The sequence below is a fragment of the Oryctolagus cuniculus genome, chromosome 6 (genome assembly GCF_051225735.1).
Source record: "Oryctolagus cuniculus isolate XC-2025 breed Fujian yellow rabbit chromosome 6, ASM5122573v1, whole genome shotgun sequence".
NCBI classification, from domain to species: Eukaryota; Metazoa; Chordata; class Mammalia; order Lagomorpha; family Leporidae; genus Oryctolagus; species Oryctolagus cuniculus.
In genome coordinates, this window is record NC_142872.1 from 122,754,413 (window position 1) to 122,759,787 (window position 5,375).

Here is a 5,375-nt window from a genome sequence, read left to right on the forward strand (position 1 = left end):
TGCCTTTAACAAAGCCTGCACCACACAGATCACATCTTTGAAAAAAAATTATAAACATATTAAAGTAGCCACTTCTTTCTGGTCATTAATAACATAAAATATGAACTGTTTTTAAAACAGAACGAAGTAATTGGGCAGAAGACTAAGAGCTCTGTGCATAGCCAGGAAATATCTGTGTTTACAATGGGAATATGTCAGCAAGCAAAGCAATAAGTAATTCTTCCACTTGTAGCCTTGTCCTAAGGTCATTGAAAGCAGGATTTTTGTCTCCTTAATGACATTCTGCTTAGGTAAATACCAGAGTAAGCTTATATTTCCTCTGTCAAGAGCAGTTGGAGGGAAATGCAGTAAAGATAGATGATTTGGTTCTGTGTAGGGATCATGAGAGGTTTCCTTTGCTGATACCTCCACAGCATGATCCTGTTTTCTATGTGACTCTTTACTTCACATGTGGGAAGGATAGTACCACCTATCACATTGACTTGTGGGACTTCAAGGAAGCAATGGGGCGATGCACTTGGCAGTAGAGATCCTCTACACAAGAGAGCTCATTCACTCATCCCTATAATGCTTCCTGGACACTTACTGTTTGTCAGGCACAGTTGTAGGTACTGGGAAGAGACACAAAATAAGAAAGTATGTAAAATAACAGAGAGAAGGTGACATTTGAGCAGAGTTGGTGAGGGATTGAACCATGGTGGGTGGAGGAGGGGAGGCTGGGGATTTGGGGATCTAAGAAGCATTCCTGGCAGAAGGAACAGCAAGATGCAAGGCATTGGGTGGGGTGGGAGGAGCAGTGAGCTGAGTAGAGTGGTAGACAGTCAGTGAAGCACCCACAGGCCAAGAGTAATAGTATATTCATCTCCTCATAGCCATTGCAATGACCTTGGAGAGCCATAGCAGGATTTTGAGTGAAGGAGTAACGCAATCTGATGCATGCTTAAAATTTGTTCTTCAATTTCAGCAGGCACAGAGTCACCAGGAGGACTTGCAAAAACACAGATTTCTGGGATTCACTCCTGGAGTTTCTGATTTGGTAAGTGGGTAGAATTTGAGAACTTTCATATCCAATAAGTTTCTCAGATACGGCTGCAGCTGCTAGTCCAGAAAACTCCTCTTCAGGAATCATTGTTTCAAGGGGGATTTTTTTTTTTAAAGATTTATTTATTTGAAAGTCAGTGTTACACAGAGAGAGGAGAGGCAGAGAGAGAGGTCTTCCATCCACTGGTTCACTCCTCAATTGGCTGCAATGACCAGAGCTGCACCAATCCGAAGCCAGGAGCCAGGAGCTTCTTCCAGGTCTCCCACGTAGGTACAGGGGCCCAAGGACTTGGGCCATCTTCTGTTGCTTTTCCAGGCCATAGCAGAGAGCTGGATCGGAAGTGAAGTGGCTTGGTCTCAAACTGGCGCCCATATGGGATGCCGGTGCTTCAGGCCAGCTTGTTAACCTGCTGCGCCACAGTGCTGGCCCCTCAACGGGGATTTTTGTGATGATTTCTAACGGGTGGTGCATGTGGGCACAAATAAAGCAAGGAAACTAGTGACGCTACTGTAGTATTCAAGAAAGACAGGCATGGTGGATGGAGTTGGTCAGATTCTACAGAGCTCTCTAGCCTCCAGGTCTGGAAAGCAAGGTGAAAACATGGTAAATGGTTTGTTAACACTACATTACAACAGCTGATAATGTGGGACCTGCCTTGTGGCACAGCAGGCCAAGCTGCCTCTTGCAACGCTGGCACTTCTATCAGAGTGCCAGTTTGAGTACTGGCTATTCCACTTCTCTTCCAGCTCCCTACTAATGCACCTGGAAGGCAGCAGATAATGCCCCTAGTGGTTGGGTCCCTGCCACTCACATGGGAGACCCAGAAGGAGTTGCTGGCTCCTGGCTTCAGCCTGGCCCAGCTCTGGCTATTGCAGCCATTTGGGGAGGGAACCAGCAGACAGAAAAATTCTCCACCCTGCCCCCACTCTCTCTCTGTTCCTCCATATCATTTTGCCTTTCAAAAAAATAAATAAAATCTTTTATTCAATGTGTTAAAAATAGCAGATCCATTTTTCTAGATTTTATGATCAGTTTTTGAAAGTATATCAACAGCACTATAATCCTAAGTGATTCTTCTTCCAGACAGCCACAAGCTCCAGAACTCTCCCTTCTTCTCAAGATATCACAAATTGTCCGGTCCCCCAATCAACTTCACTCCTTTGTCTTCACTCTTATAACCTTCAACATCTACAGTAGCACCTCTCATCTGCAGGGGCCAAGGGGAGAAGTCCAGGGCTGCCAGAGGATGTTAGAAATCATGGGTAGTACCAAACCCTATATATACACTGTTTTTTTCCCTAAGCATACATATGTATGATAAAATTTAACTTGTAAATTAGGCACAGTAAGAGCTTAACAATAATTAATAATAAAATAGAACAATAATTACAATGCAATGTTATGTGAATGTGGTCTCTATCTCAAAATACCTTATACTGTAGATCTTAGCGACCTGAACATGTGATTTTATCTTTTCTTATTAGGTCAAGAAGTTTTATCTTTTTACTTGAAAGAAACACTGTGCACTCTATGGCTTCTCTTTGGCATATCCAAATTACCAGAATCATTACTCTTATACTTTGTGGCCATTATTAATAAAATTAGTGTTACTTGAAAACAAGTACTACAATTCTATGACCATCAACCTGATAACTGAGACAGCTGCTAAGTGACTCTTGGGCAGGTATCATATACAGTGTGGATACACAGGGCAAAGGGATGAATGGGCCAGACAGTGCAGGGTTTTATGATGCTACTCGGAATGACAATTTAAAGCTTATGGATTGTTTATTTCTAGAATTTTCCAAGGAATGTTTTTGGACTACCATTGACCAGGAGTAACTGAAACCAACACCATAGATAAGAAGAACTCCTGTTCTAGATACCTAAATAGTTACCTGCTTTCACCTTCAGTTCTAAGTGCAATGAGAACCAAGCTCAGGTTTCATCCGTTCTGCCACCACCCACCATGGTGCACTCCCATGCCTGCCTTTAGAACTAGCCCAGTCCCTCCCTAGTCTTGCATGCATCACCAGATGGCTCTTACTAGCCTCTTAATTCATCTGTGAAACTTGGTAAAACCCTATATGGAGACCTCTATCCAAGTGAAACAAAGCAAACAACCTATGTCTTGTCTTACGTCTAAACAAAATTCAAGTCAGTAGATGGCCACAGTTATTTCTTATAAACTTGGGCTTCCATCTCATGTCCTTAAAATATAGACAGTGCTCTGATGGGTTGAAGGTTTTCTTATAGATTTTTTTAGCATTTTGCAGATAAATATTTAGCATTTATACAGGGAGCTGATTAGTGTTTTCTTCCCTTGTTCTTTCAGTATTTCCATTATTGTGCCATATAATCACCCTGCTGGATCCAGGCTGTCCCTGAGATCAAAAACTCTCATTTATGTGAAGGAGGCTGGGCTGTAAACGTGGTATGAAAAAACTTCTTCTATGCCATCTTGATTGCTAACATCTGTTTAAATTTCCATTCATAAATTTAAAATTCGGGCTTCTGCAGCCATCTGTTTTCTAGCAACAATCTGAAAAGAAGAAAGACCCAAGGCAGATGTGCAGGTGGAAGAAGAGAGGCTGTCTGGCTTGGCCAAGGTTTGTGAGATTTTACTGTTTTTCTCTCTCTCTCCCTAACAGGGTAGGCATGACTTTCCTTCATTTCAACTCTGCAGTTCTGTCATACTAGGAGAAGGGATGAGGGAGTGACTTTTTTTCTCACAGCTTCTTCTCTCTCTCTCTCTCTCTCTCTCCCTACACACACACACACATACACACACACACACAAAGTGCACACTTTACAAATAAGAGACAAGAGCCGAAATCTTTCTGCTGATGTGCTTGAAGTTACCTGGCAATCTCAACAGACACTGGTGAACTAGAAACCATTGCGTGCCTAGATCATAGGCCATTTCCTAGCTGGGCCTCCCACTGGGAATTTCTCCACAGATTACTTTGGCATGGGTAGTAGATATGATCTGGCAGCTGCAGGACCCAGATGCCAAGCTAGGCAATGGCCCTTTTTTATTTTGCTCTTGGCAGCATCATCTATGTCTAAGGGCCGGGGCTTCTTCTAAAGCGGTTTGGCTTTGTTCCACGGGTGCTGTTGCAGCAACTGTGAAAGGCCTTCAAAAGCTGACATGACATTCAGGGGGCCTGCTGGGCTCCAGTATTTTCTCAATTGCAACCTAGCTTGGGACTCCCTTTTAGCTTCAAATGATTTTTTTTTTCTCATTTATGTTGAAAAACAAGTCTTCAGCAAACCGCATGCAAAGTCCATTTGGCATCCTCACATCCCCTCTGAAAACCTCAGCGGTATGAACAAGGATCCACCCATCCCAAACCTTCCTTTAACAGTCCTGCACGTAAGCTGGTGGTTTGTGGGACTGCCTTGCTGGGTTGTATGTGCTTATTTTCATTCTACTATGACATTGCTTTTATATATAACTCATGACAGACGTTCTGGGCCTCACTGTGTGACCTAGAAAGAGTCTTTTAACCATTCAGAGTCCAACTTCTCGAAATGCAACAGCATAGATGATGCTGATGCCTTCCTTATGCTTTCTTGCTGTGATTTGATTTTTCCCCAAATTTCATGTTTGAGCCCCAGATTCATAGGTTAACGGTATTCGGAGGTGGGGGCCTTCACAAGGTAATTGGATGAGATCATGGGAGCGGGCCTCCCACAGTGGTATGGGTGGCTTTATAAGAAGAGAGATCTGCACTGGTGGGCTTGTTCTGTCTTGCTCTAAGACCACCCTCCATCACAGCACCAAGCAGCAAGAAGGCTCTCCCCAGACAACAGCCCCAGGCTCTCGGACTTCTCAGCCTCCAGAACTGTGGGCTCCATAAGCCTCTATTCTTTATAAATGACCCAATTGGGGCATTCGGTTACAGCAACAAAGACTAAGACCTCACTACTGAGAACACCATCGGGGTGGTGTGCATGGTGTGTGAGGACTGGCTTGGCAGGCGTCCGTGTCGTGGGAACACCAGACCTCTAAATCCCCCGCAGTCCTGAGCAGTTGTTATCACCCCATCAGAGCTGCTCCTGCCAGCAGCTTCATCAGGCCCTCCCACACTGTCACTGAAGCCTCTTTTCTACTCTTGCAATCCCTGCCCTGTCCTCTTCCCTCACGCCCTGTGCTCCTCTGGGCAAAAGATTGAGGGGTACTCAGAGACAAGGTTGTGAGCCTTGCCTTCTAGTTTAACATCAGGGTTTTAAAGGATCTGGAGCAGAGATGGTAATGACTTGGTTCCTGGTCCTCTCTTCCTTATCTCCATCCTTGGCAGACATCATCAGTTGATCCTAGTGTGCTCTC